Source organism: Tenrec ecaudatus, chromosome 10 (assembly GCF_050624435.1).
Source record: "Tenrec ecaudatus isolate mTenEca1 chromosome 10, mTenEca1.hap1, whole genome shotgun sequence".
Classification (NCBI taxonomy): domain Eukaryota; kingdom Metazoa; phylum Chordata; class Mammalia; order Afrosoricida; family Tenrecidae; genus Tenrec; species Tenrec ecaudatus.
Genome location: NC_134539.1, coordinates 46,032,648 through 46,053,977, shown reverse-complemented (window position 1 = coordinate 46,053,977; position 21,330 = coordinate 46,032,648). Strand labels below are relative to the sequence as shown.

Sequence of the window (21,330 nt, the reverse complement as noted above, 5' to 3'; positions counted from 1 at the left end):
GTTCCATGTGACCACAGTGCAGATGCAGAGCAGTGGGAGGAAGGGCTGGTGGCAGAAGAGGTAACGGAGGGTGGAGCATGGAGGCCTGTCTGACGCTTGCTTCACGGCAGTAGGGAAGCCCAAGGACGTCAGATCGCCCCACCGCTATGCCGATTGTTTCGACGATTAGCAGTGTCATGATTTCTCCAACCAGCGCCCATTTAAAGAGCAGGGGATGTACTTACCTGGCAGGGGAGATGCCATGTTCTGGAAGGTGGTTTTCCCAGGGCGAGGCTCATCCATTGCACTGCGGATGCGCTGACCCCTGCGACTTCCCCAAATGTGGGACACTCGGCTGCATAATTTGTGGTAGTGGAGGACTGCATTCACCCTCTCCCGTTTAAAAAAAAGTGGAAGAGGAAAAAAAAGAACAGGGAAAAACCCTCTTAAATTTTTACTTAGACTTGAAAGCACTTCATATGCCATATCCGTATATGCCATTTATATGTTTTCCATGAAATTGTCACCAAAATCCGGGGGGAAAGGACGCCCCATTTTAAAGGTGAAAGAGAGAATCTAAAAGGTTTAACACCTTGTCCAAATCACACGGCTCCTCAGTGGCTGAGGACTTGACCCCAGGCCATCAGTTTTTACCGCTGCTCCCAGTTTGAAGGTCCTCATTTTATAAATAATGCGAAACAACTGGAGACGCTTCTGAGAAAAGTCTCCCCCAGTGTAGGTGGGAGTTGAAGTCCCTCATCTCGAAGGAGAGAAAGCTGAGAAATGACTTTCACGACTTACTTTACATCCATAAGGGGTGTAGAGCTGGACAAATCATTCTCTATCTCCAAGATCATCATCAGCAATGGGGTTTAGTTCAGATTTGGGGGAACTTTTGGAGTTCTCAGGTTATCAACAAATAAATTACCAAGACCACGGGGGAAGGTCTTGGAGAGCTTTACCAATACTAGTGACTAACTGACTGGGTGGTTTCCGGCTTGCTAACAGGGTGGAAAAGGCATCCTGGGGATGCAGTGCTTCAACACTCAGCTGCTGACCAAGAGGTTGAGGGTTTGAACCCCTCCCCACCCACTGCTCCAGAGAAGAAAGATGGGGTGTCGGCTTCTGTAAAGTGCATAGCTTTGGAAACTCCATGGGGTAATTCTACTCTGTTGTCCAGGGTCACAGTGTGAGTTAGCATCTACTCACCTGTGCAGGGCTTGGCTTTTAATGGGTAAGGAAGGGACTGGGAATCTCCTGCCTACTGGCACTGTGCCCACGTGGTCCTTTGAGAACCGCTGTGGTAGCTCCAGCAGAACTTGCCTAAATTCAGGTGGACACTGACGAGGATCAGCCGAAAGCTGATTCCTGTGAGACGAAATCAGCTCAGCGACACCTTCATGCTCCAACATTTCATCCTTCCTGACACCGCCTAGGCTATGTCATTCTCCATTCTGTGTTTGATAATCTATTTCGACGACTACACTTCGAGAGCTAATGTAGCAGGCGACTATTGGGTGAAGCTGCAAAGATAAGTTATCACTTTTCATCCAGTTCCCTAAAAAGGAAAGGGGAATTTCATATTTATGAAGACATAATTATGTCAGGTCCTGGCACGGAACCTGAGGAAGAGTTCCGTGGGGTAGGTATCATGATGGTCTCATGATAAAGCTGTGGAGGCAAGCACCAAAAGACCCCGAACTGAACCCATTGCCATAGACTTGATTCTGACTCTTGGCCACCTGTCTGTCGCAGGGCAGAACTCCCATCGGGATCTCTTGGGAACACAGAGGTTAGCGAATATTCCAATGTGCCCCAAACAAGGAAGTAGCCCCTGAATCCCAGAGCACTTCACCACCACACTGCAGCCCATCAGTAGGACCAGGCGAGGTGGATCAGATAGGGAATTTAATCCACCTGGACTAAAAGGATTATTTTCAGAAGACAGAACATGCATGTGTCTATCAGACTCCATTGATTTCTAACTCAGGGTGTTGGTACCCTTAGTCTTTTGTAATGAAGTACCACTAACTTGATGGCTGAGAGTAGCAGAGATCTATTCTCTCTCAGTTCTGGAAGCCAGCAATCTGAAATCAGGCTGTTGGCGGCGCTGATTGCTTCTGGAGGCCCTACCAGAGAATCCGTTCCTTGCCTCGCTTGTGGCTTCTGCTGGCTGCTGGCAGTCCTTGGTGTTTCTTGGCTTTGTAATGCATAACTTCAATCTTTGCCTCCAGGTGGTTTTCTTCTATTTCTGCCTTCAATCTCCCCCTGTCTTTCTCTACCAGTAAGAACATCTACCGTTGGATTTATAGCCCACTCTAAATCCTGAATAATCTCATTTCGAGACTCTGAATTACATTGGTAAAGACCTCTCTCCCAACTGTGGCCATATTTAATAGTTCTGAGTGTGTCTATCCTTTGGTAGAGGGACCTCGACCTCCTTCCCCCACCCCCTGCACCCAGCATGCTTTCTCTCATCCCTTTCCTTAGAGAATCCTATTGTGATTCATTGTCTGCTTCCTTGTGTCTGAAGCTTGGGGATGGCGTTGAAAATTATTCTGAGTATTGGCTGATCAACACAGGACATTTTATGGTTCTGGACAGTGTGTGTATCCTAAATTGGTCAACCCAGACAGACTGGAAATTTTACAGTCCCTGATTGGGAGACCAACTCTCTTTTTTTCTCTAGTTGGGCGCCAACAGAGCAGCTTGTTTCTCTGGGTGCTTCTAGGCAACCACCTTTCCATGCAAAGGTGCGGCCTGAGCGCAGACCTGGCACACTCAGGAAGCTGTGGGTAGATGGCAGGAACCTGGGTTTTTGAGATGGCTCTGTTACCAGTCAACAAATCCAGAAGGCATGCTTGATCTCTACACGTTGGCATGTGAAATGACCATTGTTTCCCTGTTTTAACAAACGGAAATCACACATTTCTGACAATAGGCTATTCATTGGAAAAGTGAAATAACTTAAAATTGAGAACTAGTTGAAAGAACATGACAGAAACATGAGATTAATCGAAATAAATGAATTATCCTTTATCTTTTACACAAGAAGGACAGAAATTTTAAGAAAAGAATTTCTAAACCATGGAAATTGCAGACCTTCCTTTTTGTATTGTTAAGATAAATTTTTGAGCAAATTCAAAGGAGTATCCACTCACATAAATATTGCTAACATTTGGTTTATATCCTGCTTGTTTTTGACTGTCGATAACATAATTTATGCATCTATAAATGAATTTTATTTATATTAGTGCTTTTAAAAACAAATACATATGTAATATATATGTAACTAGATTCATAACTTGGATAGTTGGAAATCATCATATAAGAATCCCAGAACACTTAATTGAGTTCATGCCAGACTTGCACATGGACCAAGAGAAAATCCTTAGAACAGAATGAGGGAATGCAAATCAGGAAAGTGTACATCTGAGTTTCAAATCAGGAAAGTGTACATCTGAGTTTTATCCTCTTGCCATACTTACTTTATCTGTATGCTTCGCAAATACTTCCCCAAACTAGACTCTAGGAAGAAGGATCTAGCATGAGGATTGGAGGAAAGCTGATTAATAAACTGTGATATGTAGATGACACAGCCTTGCTTGCTGAAACCAAGAAGGACTTGAAGCATTTGCTGATGAAAATCATAGACGGCAGCCTTCAGTATGAATTACACCTTAATGAAAGAAAACAATTGGATTAATAAATAATATCATGATGAATGGAGAAAAGATTGAAGTTGTCAGAGATTTCCATTTGCGTAGATCAACTAGATGCTGATGGAAGCAGCAGTCGAGAAATCAGAGACTGTGTTGCACTGGGCAAAGCTGCTGTACAGGGTCCACTAATGTGTTGAAGAGCAAGGATGCTACTTTGAGCTCTACAAGGTGCCACACCCAAGCCATGGTGTCTTCAGGCATCTCAGAAGTCTGTAAGAGTTGAGCAAGGAATTAGAAGGACAGAAAAAGAATTGAAGCACTAGAATTAGGAGGTTGGTGAAGAATATTGATATTACTATGGGCTGCCAGAAGAACAAACAAATATGCCGTGGGAGAAGTATAGCCGAATGCTCCTTAGAAGTGGGGACGGTGAGACTTCCCCTTACAGTTCTCAGGAGAGAGCAGTCCCTGCTACCAAGCAGGAGCCATCATGCTTGATAAGGCGGAGGGTCAATGAAAAAGAGGAAGATACCCAAGGAGATAGTTGGACGCGGGAGCGGTAACAATGGGCTCAAACACAACCACGGTTGTGAGAATGACAGGATCAGGCATTTATGGACATCTAACCAAAATGGACACATGCCATTTCAGTAGAAAGCAAAATGCTTGTAACTCACTATTGTTTCCTTAAGTGATCGGTGACCATGGTCATTGATGCAGTTCCAAAGTTTCCCTCTTAGAATCATGGTAAAAAAACGAACAGTTCTTGGAAATGGATTAGAAATGAATAAAATAGGAACATTTAAAAATGGGAAATATGCTGAGTTATATATAAAAGTGTTTAAAGACAACTAAATGGTTTGCTACATTTCTCTATTGTCCATTCAAATGATCAATAATTAGAGAAAGTAGTGCTTGAGAATATCTGTTTTTGACTGTGGTTACAATGAATTTTTCCTTGACCATCCTTTTTTTGGTTGTTGTTGCTGGAGATAATTGCTAGGCTGAACTAGATGTGATGTGGCATTTGACCAGGAAATGTTAGGGCGATCATCTTGTCCACATTGCCCTGGGGCTCTGCTCGTTTTAAGACAGAGAATCCTATGTCCTGGAAACTCCCTCAGTTCTGGATTAACCAGGGCAGTTGGGCACCCTGTGAAATCTCCTTCCTGTCAAAGCTGGAGAACAGTTTGAAACCCTCCTACTGGGGACAGTGGAGGCCATTAGAAGAGTTGTCTGGGGGCCAACAGGTGAAGACGGTGACTAACCCTAACTGCTGTTTCTCTTGTACTTGGCAAGGCTAGCGCTTGAGCCCATTTGCCCACTCTGGATTCCCGAGGGATCTTAGGAGCCTAGACACTCAGAAGTCAACCAGAGGGAGCGGCGAGCCAGTCGGTGGGGAGCGAACCAGATGACATCCCATAAGGAAAGGACAGGAAGCGGGTGATGCAGTGACGTAAACATCAGGCTATAAAGCGCAAGGTTGACCACAGACTCACCAGCTGGTCTGTGGGAGAAAGCTGAGACCTCTAAATTCCTTAAAATTGCGAGCATGGAAGTGCTCAGAAGTGGTTTGATTCTGTCCTATAGAGTTACTATGAGTTGGAATCATCTCGAAAGCACGGGGCAAGGAAGGAAAAGGCGGGAAAAAGAGAGTGGAGACAATGGGATTGGTGTCATTGCTAAGTGCTGTTGAATTGGTTCTAACTCAGAGCAGTGCCGGGCAAGGCAGAAGGAAACCCTGCCTGCCCTGCTCCAGCCTCGCACCGGTTATGTTGGAGCTGATTGCTGTACTGTGGCGTCAATCCAGCTCATAGGACAGTGGTTCTCAACCTGTGGGTCATAACCCCCTCGGAGGTCGAACAACCCTTTCACAGGGGTCGCCTGATTCATGACAGTAGCAAAATGACAGTGATGAAGTAGCAACGAAAATAATGTTATGGTTGAGGGTCACCACCACATGAGGAACTGTATTCAAGGGCCACGGCATGAGGAAGGTGGAGAACCAGTGTCATTGAAGACTCCCTTCTTTCTCATTGCCCAGCTACTTTACGAAGCGTGATTTTTTTTCCAGAAACTGGTCTCTCCTGATAACCTGTCCAAAGTATTCGCAACAGAGTCTTGCCATCCTCGATTCTAAGGAACTTCCTGGTTGTCGTTCTTCTAAGACAGATCTGTCTGCTTGTTCCCCTGGCAGTCCACGGTACTTTCAATATTCTTTGCCAGCACCATGATTCAAATCGGATCTCCAGATTACATGGCATTCCCTCACCATGGTGCAAATGAACGATTTTAGAAGATTCTGATGAAGAACATCTCACCTTGCTCACAGAAGCTGGAGCGTGAGCAAAAGGAGGGCAACGAAGAATGTTTTCCCCAAACAGAAACCAAACCAAACCAAAACAAGCCCAAGAAACCCAGGAGGAAAGCAAAACAAAACGGAAACAAAAATCAAAAGTCACAGAACTTACCTTTCCCAACAATCTTAGAGGGTGTTATTTTATTACCAAGGAAGCAGAACATTCGGAAACACACAAAGCAACCCTGAGAATGAGAAGGATGAAGAACAGGTCAGACAATTTTATCTTGGATTTGCTGAGGAGATGCGTGACTTTATTCCTTTGGAAAAGGTGGCTGAGTCTAAGTCGGAAGTGAGAAGAAAACACACATAAGGATGATTTCCTTTCTTCCAAACCACGGATGATTGGTCCTATTTGGAGAGAAAATTGATGCCAAGCAAAGAGGGACCTACCAATTATCTCCTCAAATGAATACTAAAATATTCCCTACCGGTACCTTGTTAAACTCATCAGAACTCCATTCTCTCTCCTCTGTGATCTGTCTCCATCTCTCATATATGGTTTGTTTTATATTATTTTGAGATTTAGTTTTAAAATGACCATGGCACTTATGTTTTCAGCCACAATGGAGTAAAGAGACTATATATATCCGGCTGTCCACAACAACAGCACAGATATAAGGTATGACACACGGTCTTCAGGACATTGGACATTAGGCAACATAGAACCGTTGATTCCCTAAGGAGATGAAAAACAACGGGGTGAGCTTTATGGATGTACTAACTTACTGTCTGTAGAAATTTTCCATCCTGCTGGTGTAGTGGGTTATGTGTCGGGCTGCTAACAGCAAGGCGAGGCTTTCTATTCTTGTAACAAGTGTCATGCTCAGAAGTCCACAGGGACAGTTCTACCCTGTCCTATAGGGTCCCTATGACTCACAATTGACTTGGTAACAGTGCTTATGTTGTGTTCAGAGGAGTTGGAATGGACTTCACGGTAATTAAAACAATTCTGCATCTCCCTAGGTATAGATTTATATATCGATTTCACAGTTCAGTTGTCTACTCGATAGTCTTTAAAAATATGTCTTGGTTTATTGTTTTGCTTTTTTATTATGATCTAGGTGGGGTTTTCTATATTCTTTTTTAAATGGAAGAATCTGATTATTCTAATGAATGGATTAATGAGTAGGAGCTGTGCTCTCTGTGAGGGCACTGGTGGACTGGGAGTGTGGGGTTGGGCTGAGGGGACTGGTGGCAGGGAGAAAGTTGTGGGAGGGAGGCCAGCAGAAGGCCCACATACATACCAGACAGAGTCTGGTAATTGAGTCAGAAATGTTCTTCCGAGGTCCTGTGAATGAGGCACAGTTTTCCGACTTTTAGGAAGCAAGGGAGACCTTATATGGATGATATTCAAGTGAAAAAGCATACCCACAAATGACAGGGGAATTCACAGGTATGTGAAATGCCCTGCCTGCAAAATGCCTTCTTAAATTCAAAACAAATAGCACTTCCATCTGAAACGGAGTAGAGCACTCCGATGTGGGACCGGCATTTTCTGAATTGTCATTTTGACATCTCACCATAAATAGCTGGAAACAGAATGAAATGATTTTGGTGATGTTAGTGATTAGGCTTGAGGAAAAAGTCACGTTCCAGGGGCTGGTATGTCAGGCCAACACCCCAAATTCTCATCAAGTTGGGTCCTGTGGCGGTGGAAGCTTGCTTTGGGGTTGGGGTTGGCTCACTGTCATGATGACTTCTCATCTAAGACTGTGGCATTTTGAGCCCCAGAATTGTATGCAAGTGCGAACTGGTATTTGTGAGATTTTTTTGAAATGGAAATTGTCATGGAGGTGGGTAAATAGAGGTGTGTGGGCGGGGGGGTAGACTGGGGGGTGGACTTGGACCTGAGATGGCACCTAGGTGGAATGACAAACATACACCAAAGCTCTGTTGGAAAGTGGAACAGCAGCCCTTGAATAGGGGTCAGCACAGGGCTAATGGGTAGGATTTGTTAGGGAAAGAGATTTCAGAAGCCATGAAAGTAGAAAGACAGCCTTGCAGAGAGCACCGGCTTTGTGATTAATGCATCAAGCTACTAATCATTCTGAGGAAGAGTGTCTGTCCAGACTTACATGTTAGCGGCTGCACTGTGACTCACTGGTAAATCCAGAAAAAAACAACAAAACCCAGAATGGGTTTATTTAGGAGCAGAATCCTTTAGGGCCAGCAGCGACCCTACTCCTTCAGAAACTGGTCCTGCCAGGGGTGTGAGGGGCGAGGCTGGGAGAGTGGAGGGCGAGTGGGTTGGAAAGGGGGAACTGATTAAAAGGATCCATCCATATGTGACCTCCTCCCAGGGAGATGGACGTCAGAGAAAGGGGGGAAGGGAGACTCCGGATAGGGCAAGATATGACAAAATAACAATCTGTGGATTATCAAGGGCTCATGAGGGAGCGGGGAGCAGGGAGGGAGGGGAAAAAAAAAAAGAGGACCTGATGCAGAGGGCTTAAGTGGAGAGCAAATGCTTTGAGAGTGATTGGGGCAAAGAATGTACGGATGTGCTTTATACAATTGATGTATGTATATGTGTGGATTGTGATAAGAGTTGTATGAGCCCCTAATAAAATGTAAAAAAAGAAAAGAAAAAAAAAGAAAATGATTAGGGCAAAGAATTTACAGATGTGCTTTATACAATTGATGTATGTATATGCATGGATTGTGATAAGATTTGTATGAGCCCCTAATGAAATGTTAAAAAAAAAAAAAAGAAACTGGTCCTGGATGTGCCCCACACTATTTCGATCCCAGTGGTCAACACTAGTCATACCTAGCTTTAAGGAAGCTGTGGAACAGGAGGGTAAAGGGGGTTCCAGATTATAGATGCATGACTTTATTCCAAAGAAAACCATATTTAAACATATCCCTTAGGTCGGCAGATGGCTGTAGACAAGCTGTCTCAGCAACGCGCTTGTCTTCATCCCCGTAGGATGCCTTCACACCGAAGTCCAACGAAAACTGTAGGTTCCAAGGGGATCAGCTGGCTTTGTGAAATTCAAAGCTGAGAGCCCCAGAACCTCTCAACTTCATCTGTAAGAATGAAAAGGCACGACTGGGAAATGCATAGGAAGCTGCTTTACTAAGGTAAGGACGCTCTGATGGAAATGTTGGATTGTCAAGATCCCAACTGTACCAGAGGCAGAATCATCCAGTGTATCTACTTCATCTTGGTTGGGCAGCGCACAGGGCCACATAGTCCTTTGAGGCAAATGGGTATAGTGTCCGGAGTTTGAACTCCTCACTGCAGGCACTGTTTCGATTTTAGAGCCAATTCACAGGGTGGCAGAGCACAGTGCTTAAGAGTAACTCCTGTCGGTGCAACCTTGCACAGTAAGTGACTCAACTTCTTTAAACCTTTGTGTCCTCTTCTTGAAGTGGGGGTTGCAAACGTACCTACTCTCGGCGAGTTGTTATGAAAGAGATCAGAGGGATTACTATCATGGAAGCACTCAGATCTATGACGGTTGCATATAAAATGTCATCTAATTGATTGTCTCAAAAAAAAACTTTATTAGAAGAGTAAATGACCCATGGGTCTGTGCTTTGGGAATTCCCTCCTTTTAGTTCCTTTTTGTCACTAAAAATAACATTTTATAGGGCTTGTATATTTTATAGCTTATCAAATAATTTTATGTGCAGAAGATCATGCAGAGAATCATGGGAGCTGAATCTTGTCATCTCTCTCTTTTTAAAAATCAAGATGCTGCGAGGCAGAGGGGCAGGTGATTTGTTTCCTCTCGCACCTCTATGAAGTGACGCAACTTCACTTACCTTTCTGCTTTGAAGTAAGACTTGCTACCATTTTTATAGCATGCACGGCGCGCCAAGGAGCAGGCTGGAGAATTGAATGATTGGAAGAGTCAAGTGGTATTTTAATAAGTGTTTATGCTATTCCTGTTAGCCATCCCGGAAGAAGATATTCTTTCCATTTTACAGAGGGAAAAACTGAGGTTCAGAGAGGTTAAAGCACTTGACTCTGACCTTATAATTAATCCCTCAAGTTATCAGAATTCAAAGCCATATTGGCTTGAGACCAAAACCCTGGCCCTTTTTTATTCCAAACACTAATTCAAGTCTCATTTTCCAGAAGAAAGGGGAGTACGGATTACAGGGGCGGTCTTTCCATGTTTTCATTCCCTCCATCCCCTTGCTGTCCACCAAGTCCACCACCTGGACCATGAATATGAGCTGATAGGAATGGAACTGCAGACCCCCTGTAGACAATCTCTCCTCAGAAGCCTGTGCTCCACCCTGTCTAGAGCTGGTTCTGGTCCTCTGCGGAAAGCATTGTCTGGAGTTTTATTTCTTCTCCATCACTGGATGTGTCATCAGATAGCGCTTCCTCCACAATTGTGGGGCTCTTCTTTGGGAAACTGCTCAATGTTTTCATTTCGCTCGTCCATAGCAGAACAAGAGCTCAGTAATTCAATGATAATTGAATTGTTAATGAAAACAGGGTTTGAGGAAATGGAAGGCTCTCTGCGTTGCCAGTTGGGAATCTCCAGACCTGGGGTTGTGGGGAGCAGGATAGAGGTATTCAGCTATGGTGTTGGAGATTAAAGCAAATTGCAGAAATAAGGTGGACAATGTTTGGGGAATAGGAGACTAAATTGTTAAAGAGTATCATCCTTGGGGCCAAGACATACTAGAATAGAGCCCGAAAGGCAAGTGACTTGGGTGGATTGTATCCAAGGGGAGGGCTTGACTTTTGACCAGGAAGTAAGTCTCTAATGACACACTATAGGCACCTGGCCCCGACTTTGGTACCTTTATAACCTCAGGTGAGGCTGAGGATAGCTTATGTTCTGCAGAGCAGACAGTAGGTGCTTTTGGGGTTCATTTCAGTCTGACTGTCCTTGGGGTTTCTATTTTACTGATAAGCATTTCAATGACAGCTCTGAGCCGAACAGAGGAAACATTGTGAAAGCATGGATTGATCTCTTATTATATCTACTCTGGAGATAAAATTTTAAATATTGTGCTAGTACAGGGTATGCATAATCCAATGATAGATTCCTCCTTTCTTGGAAAACTTCCAGAACAAGATGGGCTAGAAAGAAAGGACCAGTCTTTTACTTACCAAAATCAGCCAGTGGAAACTCTGATCTGCAAGTGAACATGAAGGCAATATACAATCAGGTCACACTTTGCTTCATGGGGTCCCTGAGGGGTGGAAGCTGATTTGAACTGCCTAAATTGCACCTAACAACAACAACAATAACAGCAGCAGTTTGTTTATTGGACAATGCATAAAGTGCTTGAGTTGTAGAAGGCAAACCGAGCCTGTGCTCTTGGAGTTTTCCTGAAATTTCTCTCTCTCTCTCTCTCTCTCTCTCTCTCTCTCTCTCTCTATATATATATATATATATATATATATATATATATATATATATATATAATGTCACTGCCTTCAACCACCAGTTGAGTCTTTGGAACAATGAGGAATCACCAGAGATATGACCAGGAACACCCTTCAAAGCTCAATCTGTCTCAATTGTATTAACAAGGGCAGTGGGACTTAGGCACAGACATGGCTGTAGTGGTTCTGAAAACATAAAGCAAGTGGAGGGCATGAGCTGGTCTGGGGTCTAGGACCGTCATCCTCTCTCGAAGGCTCTGCACAGACAGGATGTGGTGGCTGATTGCCGGGAGGAGGGGAGGTGAAGGCAATATTGTGGACCCCTCATCCCCTGAAGCTGGGGAGAGAAGGCAAAAACGTGAACTCGGGAACTAGGTATCTGTTTATTCAAAGCAACTATTAAGGTATTGAATTGAATCAGATTGTAAAAGGCCAGATGACCAAATGATTGGTGACTTTAGTAGTGACATTTCAATAGCTGTGCAGTGTTGTTGGAGTCGCCATGCTGTAATGGATGGAGGGAAAGTGGGCATCAAAATAATAGCGGGAGAGGTGTGTGTTACCCTAACATATGTGGGGTGAAGGGAAAGGCTGAGAGGCAAGGTGAGAATGAAGGGGAAAAAGAAGTTTAGTTTTTAGTTTCTAAAGGTTGCTGAGTCTTGAGCTTTTCTGCAAAATGAAGGAAGTAGCTGGAGTAGAAGTCATTGAAGGGAAATAAAACAAGGGATGGTTGATGGGTCGCAATCCTAGAGAAGATGGAAAGAATGAATTGGGTCCACAGGGTGATGCTGTCTCTAGAGGGAAAGGAATCAATTTCACTCTTCTTCCTTATGATAGAGGACAGAAGGGGAGAAAGCATAGATGTTGTTGGGCTTAATTCAGAAGAGCAGGGGTGCATTATACTGGTGTTGAAAACCTTTCATATTCACTGTAGAAATTAATTCATTGGGAAATTGGCTTGGACTTGAGTAAGTTTGCATCCGTCATAAGGGAGCCAAGAGCAACACGCTCACCTAAGAATGATCTGACAAAAGAATCATGCATGAGTTTGACAAATTATCGTTTCTCTTCTGGAGCTGGAGCATGAACAGAAGGGAGAATGCCTGGATTTGATAATTGTTTTGTCTCATTTGGGCACAGACCTGGGAAGTTGATCTTTAGGGATGGATGCTCAGGGATGTGTGCACATAACTGATATTTGTACATGTTTGTGAAACCTACCAGAAGACTGCCTTCTGCCAGATCATTACCATTCCCTGATCAATCTTTGGCTCTTACTCAGTCTAGGCCCCTATGGTGAATTCCAGCTCTCTTCCCACTCTCGGCTGAAATGCATCCACCTCTGAGACAGAACGTGAAACTGATTATGGCAGAGCCAGGAGCTTGTCTCCTCTTGTAAAGGATGAGGCTAGTGTAGCTGGTGTTTCCCAGGTAGGACTGCCGTCTTTCCTGAGACTAAGCAGAAGGTAGACTCCTGGTTGCCTTTCTTTAGCTTTCTCTCTGCCCATGATGCTAGCCTCATGTCACAAGATCAAATGGGAAATCAAGATCCTAAAACCTGGGTAGGACTGTGGGTTAGGCATTGGACTGATAACAGCAAGTTACTCAGTTCAAACCCACCAGCTTCTCCACAGGAGAAAGATGAGGCTGTCTGCTCCCATAAAGATAGTCTTAGAATCCTTTGGTAGGGTTGCTAGAAGTCAGAATTGGCTTTTTGGCAGTCGGTCTGGCTTGGAGGTACTACATTAGGAAGAAAGTTCAATTTGGAGATGATTATGTCTTGGACATGAGGTTATCAGGAGAGATGTCTCATGAGAGTCTCTGGAGAAGGCACCATGCTTGGTAAAGTGGAGGGGCATGGAAAAAGCTCTTAACAAGATGGACGGACACAGTGGTTACAGCAATGGGTTTGAGCATGAGGACAATTGTGAGGATGGCCTAGGAACAGGGAGCGTTTCATTTTCCTGGACTTAGTGTCACTGTGAGTTGGAATTGACTCGATAGTACCCGATCACAGCAGCATGTCGGGGTTTCAATCCTGTATCCACCACATGCGCAAGGACCTACGACTGGAACGGAGCCGCGTCCGTCTTTCCGCATGTTAGTATGTTTCTCAGTAAAAAGGAGGAGGTGATCATGTCCCCTTTGGTCACTTCAAAGGTTTCTGGAGAAAATTGGATAGGCTAATGAATCTCAAGACGGAGGTTTTTAGGAGCAAGGAGGCAAGGAAGCTGCTGCTTATGAAATATCATTTGTGTGTCAGACGTTGGACTAGGGATTTTCACTTTGATGACCCCCTTTCTTCTATGGAGATCCTCTGAGGTGAGCTATTACCTTCACCTTACAGATGACAAAACATCACCAAAATGGGATCTTGTTGTCTTTTCTCCGTGACACCGTTCTGGGTTACAGCTATGGACCTAGGATAATCATGATAATCCCACCCCTTGCCTCTCGGAGGTCTGGCATGCGAATTATACTGTCACTCACAGCACTGGTGAAGCCGCAGGTCTTTTTCTTAAGGGGTTAAGCATGATTGATAAATACATGGTAACAAAGATGGCCAGGTGGGCATAAATTTGATTCTGGCCAAGGAGGAGGTAACAAATAGGGTTACATGAACAGGGGATGGAAATTGACCATTGAAACGGTGGGAGAGAGAAAAAAGAAACTGCTATGAGAATTGCAGGGAAAACATTCAAAATTTATGTATCCACTGTCATAAGATACACACGTTAATACAGAAATTAGTCGCAAGAGATTAGTTGTCTTCCTTCAAACTCCTTTGTTGGGGGAAGGCCCTTTGGGTATAAACTCCCTTTCCCCTCATTTTGATAAAGCAGAACACAAGAGGCAAGGCAGGAACTCGGCGGGACCCTCTGACCCTCGAATGCAGTGCTCTTTCCGGTCCATCCCATGCAGGACTCACTCACACAGGTCCAGTGGACAGGGAAGGCTAGAGACTTCCAAGAGAGTATTGTTTAATTTTTTATTTTTAAGCATTGAAATGAAACAGATGAAGAATTTGTACTTAATTATTACCAGGCTGGTTTAAATCGCAAGTGGTAGGGGTGTGGGCTGGAGGAATTTCCTTGGTACTTTTTTGGCCCTCCATTTCTGCTGTGCAACCAGGCTGGATTTTTCTGCTTGAAAAGCAAGCGAGACTTCTGCTGTCTGCTTTGCTTTCTATAGGCTCTGCTTTCTGCTTTCTATAGGATCTGCTTTCTATAGGCTCTGCTGTCTGCTTTGCTTTAGCTTAGCAAGGCCGGTTTCCCTCTGGATAAAGGATGAGAAAGGAAGCCAGAAAGGACATGTTTTAGAAATGATGATGGCAACATATATACACATGTGCTCGATACAATTGATGTATAGATTGTTATAAGAGCCCCCAATAAAATGATTTATTAAACTTTAAAAAAGTAAGAAATGAAGTCACAGGAGAGGACCGTTCAATTATACTTGTAACAGATTCACTCATTCATCCAACTCATTAACATATTAATTTCATCAATCATTTACTGACCACACACTGCTTGCAAAGCATATTGGCAGGTATAAAAAAGAATGGGAGAATAAAAGATGAACATCAGACCAATTAATTTTCTTCAAGAATCATATCTAATGCAAGGGGGATGCAGTGAACTGATGCCAAGGCTAAGTGGGCAGATTGGAAGGAAGCAGTCACAACAGCCTGGGGATTGGCAGGAGGATCCTTTGGGAACTTTTCTTTTTTTTTTTTTTTAACAATTTATTGGAGCTCATACAACTCTTATCACAGTTCATACATATACATACATCAATTGTATAAAGCACATCTGTACAGTCTTTGCCCTAATCATTTTTTTCTCTTTTCTTTTTTTACATTTTATTAGGGACTCATACAACTCTTACCACAATCCATACATATACATACATCAATTGTATAAAGCACATCCATACATTCCCTGCCCCAATCATTCTCAAGGCATTTGCTCTCCACTTAAGCCCTTTGCATCAGGTCCTCTTTTTTTTCCCCTCCCTCCACTTTCCCCCCTCCCTCATGTGCCCTTGGTAATTTATACATCATTATTTTGTCATATCTTGCCCTATCCGGAGTCTCCCTTCTGGGGGGGGGGACTTTTCTTATTGGGGTACTTTTGTAGGCTTGGTAGGATGTGACACACCGACACACAGAAGAGGGTTTTCAAAAAAAAAAAAAAAAAGAACAACTATTTTAAAATTCAGCTCTAGGAGCAGTTAAACTTTATTAAGATAAAAGATACTGCCAAAGGAACTGGGAAGAAAATAAAGCATTTCCACCATGGATAGAATAAATACCAGACCGAAAAGGTTCTCTCTTAATCTGTTTGCAGTAGATAGACACCTAAGCTTAATAAGTTGGGTTATGTATCTCTCTGAGCTTTCTAATTTTTATTTATAGCAGGATGATGAAATGATCCAATTTGGTGGTGAGTGGAGATGGACCGTGGCCCAAAGGGCCAAGAGCATGAAGCAACGGAGACTGTGTAGGTTCCCTAAATAAAACATCCATCTCCACCAGCAAAATATCAAATTTAATTCCAGTTTGAATTCATATACTTTGCAGGGTATTATTATGATTTGTGGGCAATGTGTGTGTATACCACACACATTGTTGGTGAATCTATGCAGTATTGAGCAGAGTGTGATTAGGTATCTTGGCTGTTGGGGAGATGATTCATGGTATTACCCAGAAAAGACCATGGAACAGTAAGTAGAGATCCCTTTCCATCCAGAATCTGAGCAAGAAGTCACTATATGAGCCCAAAGGGGTTAAAATCCTGTCCTGTTTCCAGTTTATGTGGATGTTCCGGCAAAGCGTTTTTACTTTTTGTTAAATGTGGATCCTGCACCTGGCTCACTTGAGCTCACCGCTGGCAGTATTGTCTGGCGATCTTGGGAGTCGGAAGCAGCCTGCCATCGGACCTGCTGGTCTCAGACTTGTCTCCCTGGAGCCGTGTGATGCTGGAGAAGCCTCTGACCTGGCTTCTAACCCAGGGACTTGGAGTTTGCTCACCTTTGTAACGGTGCGAGTCAGTTTCTTGAAAAATTGTTTTTTCTCTGTAAATATGCATATTTTGGTTTCATTGGGTTTACTTTTCTATAGAAACTAACCTAAGACAACACCTAATGTAGTAATATTTTATTATTCCTGTACCAATGAATGGTTTTTAGTTATATGTGGAGATGAAAATCTATGGAATAGCTAAATATTGACCAAGTCGAAATGGTTCATTGCTCATTCGAGGCCACTTTGGAATGAAAGATGCTGTCAACATGTTTTAATTGCAAGTGGAGAGAAATGCTACTACCTCTTTAGAAATCAACTGATAGCAATTCAATCATTTGATCAAGAGTATATGCAAACAGCAATGCTTAGAAATGAGAGTCTTAAGTATATAAAATACACATTCCAAATTAGATAAAACGGCATGACAGACACAGGGTTGAATAGATCAAGGAGCTTTGGAGCTTGTTGGGCAGAGAGAAGCTCCCTGCAGTCAGTCTGGGTAGGGGGTCTTTTCCAGTCTTTTAGGGTGAGGGCTGAGAAAGTGAGACCAGAATTTATTATCTATCCTATAGTAGAGTATGGTAAATTGAAGACTAAATGTAGCTAATTTCTGAGCATGGGGCTGACTATGCTCAACAGATATTTTATTATCTTTACATAATCTGAAAAATTACAAAATAATGCTGATTTTTTTTTAGTACAGTAGAATTCTTTCAATCAGATGTTGTTGAGAGCAGGAGTTGGTTGGTGTTTTTGGTTAAAAAAATGTTGACGTGTATGGCAGAGGAAAGATACATACAAGCCATGAACATTTTATCTGAGTGTATAGTTCATGCATGTATGTACCCTTGGCAATCTTTTGATGTTGGGCCAAAGCTTTTCTTTGGATGTTAGCCACTGACCGCAATCATTCTTCCTTCATAAACCACAGCCATGGTGTAGTCTGCTCTTTCTACGTCTGCTTTCTTTAACATAGAATAAGAATGTGCAAACATTTATGAAGCAACTTGGGCATAAAAGCTTCCCAGCCTTGGATTCCCATCCCCCACCCCATTGTTTATAGACACGGCACCCACACATATTTCCAAAGCATATACTTAGTGACTCATTGCTATTGAGTCTTTTTAAAGGATACATGTTATTTTTCATGGAAGCATCTCTTGTTGCACTCACATTCCACCAGGTTCCATTATATTTAAGTTATGCCACTTTACTAGGAAACACATAGACAAACTTCTTTGGGAACAAATCGGGAAGATTTTTGATAAGTCCATAACTGAACCTAGCAGGCGGCAGTCAACTAGCTGTTCTGTGGCCCTTGGGTGGTGTCTGTTCATATCTTTTACAGAGCGGCTCAAGCATGTGGCTAGCTCAGCAACAATTTAGGTGAATGCTGCTCCAAACAGGTACATGTTGGTTTTGTTCCTCTCCTGAAAACCTTAGTGCTCCTAGTGCCTGGGGTGGACAGTCCAGGAGGCCACGCCTCACCGCCATACAGAATACCGAAGATCATGTCTGTCTGCGTGAACAGTATGAAGTAGAGTGTGATGTTTCTCTAGCTGCAAAGTAGATGTTTCCCAAGGTCTTACTATTCCCATTTATATACCCAGCTCCTCCCTGAGGACCCTGCACATCATGCAGGCTTGATATGTGTTGGTTTGATGACTGAGCAACTTCCAAAGACCTCTCACTTGAATAGTTCAAAGCTTTTCCGGCACATGCCAGGGTTTGGACTGAAGGTGTAATTATCCCCTCGTTATCGGTGCAATAACAGACAGAAGCATCATGGGATTTACTCAGGTTCACCAGGTAGGTTCTGGGGTGGAAGGGGGAATGTATTTTGTTTTAAAGGTCACACCATTGTCCTTCAAAAAACACTTCTCCCCGTAACACAAGACTGCTCACTCTGGGCTTGAAGCTGGCACTGGCAGTTACCTGCTGGGGAAGCGCCCCATTTCCTATTGTCTCTGAGCTTCACTTTATCGACCTGTGAGCGAGGGATAACAGGACCTTGCAAACTGAAAGAACAACCAAAAATTCAGGTAAAGTCCTTCGCTGCATTGCCTTGCCCCACAGTCCAAAAAATAGTTATTCTTTTGGGGTCAGGTGACTTTCAAGGAAGGGTGCTTTCTGAGAGACTTCAGGGCTTCAACGGGCCACAGAACCTTGTCCCTCTCCGTCCTTCTCCAAGGATGTTAGAGTTATGTTGTTTCCTGACTGAAACAGGCAGGCATTTCTCTCAAGTGGCACGTTGCCAAGCCCTGGGATTCATCTGTCTTCATTTCTGTGCGGCTGGCACGGAGGTCCTGAGCCAATCTTCCAGCACAGCGGTGCCTACCACAAAAAAAGGTCTCAAGCCTGGCCTGGAAAGATAGAGCTTCAAGTCATTGTTTGGACTGAGCAAAGCAAGACTGCGGTGGAATCAAACTGAACCCGGCTATTTATGTTTCTCTGGGGCAGTGGGAAAATAGAAACTAAGAATGTTGAGCAATGAAAAGCTATAAGCATGAAGCCAAAGCAGGAAGTTAGTTGAAAGGCAGTGAAAACACCAGCTCTTGTTTCTGTCTCTGGGAAAACAAACAAGCAACAAGCACATCACCACCACTTAAAAGCTTAAGAATGTACCCAAGAGAAAGGTTTTGCCAATGGAGAAAAGCCCAACCCCTCAGAGCTATACACCGGGTTCCCTATAATCTGGCTCCCACCTTGCTCCTGCTCCATTACCAGACTGCCCTCCCTACTCTGTCTTCCTGCCAAGAATCCAGAGCTTCCATGAAACCAAGCCACCCCAAACACCTACTGTTGCCTTTCAAGCTGTCACGGCATTGTAAAACCTGTGGCTTCTCCGCCCAAGTCTTTCCTTTCCCATTCTCCATCTGCCTATGCCCGATCTTCAAATACAATCCCCACTCGATATCCTTTCTTAAACATCTTCTCCCTGACCCTACATCAGTTCAATGAAACGTTAGTTACCACAGTTTTGTGAATCGACAGTTCTCTCTTTATATATACGTATCTTCATAATCAGTATGCTCTACTGTCCTCTTTTTAAATGTTAGTATGTGTCCTTTATGCTAGAATTGTCTTGTCCAATATGGTAGCCACTGGCCCCATGTGGCTCTGTAACTTTAAATCTAAATTATTTTAAACGAAATACGATGAAAAATTCTAATCGCCCATAACATTGAAAATATTGGCAGTACTGTCAACTGTCTAAAGAACAAACAAATCTGTCTTGGAAGAAGTATAGCCCGATGCTCCTTAGAGGCCAGTCCCTGGAGAGGGACCTCATGCTTGGCAAAGTAGAGGGGCAGCGAAAAGAGGAAGGCCCTCAACAAGACAGATTTACACAGGAGATGCTGCAACGGAATCCAGCAGGAACAATTGTAAGCATGACACAGGATCAGGTAGTGTTTCCATCTATTGTATGTTGGATCCATATGAGTCAGCATCATCTTGATGGCACCTTAACAACAACAACAACAACAAGAAAAACAACAGTGTAGCAACATTTCAAAATCTTCACACATTTTTAATGTTCAAGTGACCAGTGGCTGCTATGTGGAACAAATATATTTCCACAGGCAGTAAAGTCTATTGGATGTAAGCTCTTTGAGACCAGGCCAAGTTGACTTCACCTGCAGAACAGAGGAAGCTTCTGGAAGCCAGCAAAGGCTTCAGAGAATGAATGAATCCTCGCGGAGGCCGCAGGCTCTGATGAGTAGGTTGGAAATGGCTGGGCCCAGGCTTTTCAAGGAAGATGTGAACCCATGTCCCTTCTATCACCCCAAAGTGTATCAAATCTCCAAATTTCCAGAATGAAAAAAAAAAAAGTGATTTGCTTGAATGCTTCTTCTTGCATTCCTGCTTTAAAAGTGCTTCTTAACTGGGTCTTCCGAGGGTGATAGAATCTTGAACAAAATAAGAGTAAAAGGGGGTGGTGGTGGAATAATACAGGTTTTACCTTAGATGGATACTGTTTATAATCCCACATTCATTCTAAGGGGTTCATTTGTGGGAAGAAACTTTTGAAATCCTGAAATCTTGTTTTGACATTTCGTCATGGAGGTGGCTGGATTTATCCCTGCCAACATTCCCACCATTTCTGCGGGCAGTAAAATATGCCTCCATTGACTGCAAGGAGGCTGACCATGGAACAGATTCACTATAATCCGTAAGACAAGATGTTTAGAATCCTTGCGAACAGGTTTTAGAATCTTTATGGCAGTTGTAAGATTAGGGGAAACGCCGTTTATGCTATCATTAAAAAATAAGCTGTCAGGAGCCCTGTGGCATTTTGGATTAAACATTGGTCTGCTAAACACAAAAATAAGCTTCCATATGATTTCAGTTACTAGTTGCTGTCTAATTGACTTCAACGCAGGGCCACCCTGTGTATGTCGGAGTAGAACCGTGCTTAGTCAGGTTTCTAATGGCTTCCGGGTGAACTCAACCCTTCAGCCTCTGGTTAGCAGCCAAATTCATTAATCATTTGCACACCCTGGAAGTTCAGAGTAACATGAAAAGAAAACACAACCCACCGCCATAGAACCAATTTGGACTTGTAGTGATCGTATTTGGGGTTTTAGAGATTGTAATTCCTGGTGGTATAGTGGTTACTACTGGACCGAGATCCGCAAAGTCCTCCATGTGAAACTAGCAGGCGCTACTTGGGAGAAAGATGGGGCTTTCTTCTCCCATGAGCAGTCACGATCCCAGAAACCCCTGGTGGCAGTTCTACCCCACTCTATAGGCTCTCTATGAGTCAACATAGAGAACTCGGTGGCAGAAAGTAAATCGTTATGAATACAGACAGTCTCATTTTCTCTCATCAGAGTGGCTGGTAGGTTTGAAACGCTGACCTTGCTATTAGCAGCCCAATACTCAATGCACAGCACCCCAAAGCAAGAGCACACATGGTAATTTGAAAGTAATATGG

At 43.5% G+C, this 21,330-nt stretch overlaps 1 non-coding gene across 1 annotated transcript; it reads left to right on the top strand.

Moving 5' to 3' along the window:
• Nucleotides 1–216: 216 nt before the first annotated feature.
• LOC142460276 (U1 spliceosomal RNA) lies at nucleotides 217–375 on the top strand. The gene has a single exon (XR_012786519.1). It is a non-coding gene; the product is annotated as a U1 spliceosomal RNA (small nuclear RNA).
• Nucleotides 376–21,330: the final 20,955 nt, after the last annotated feature.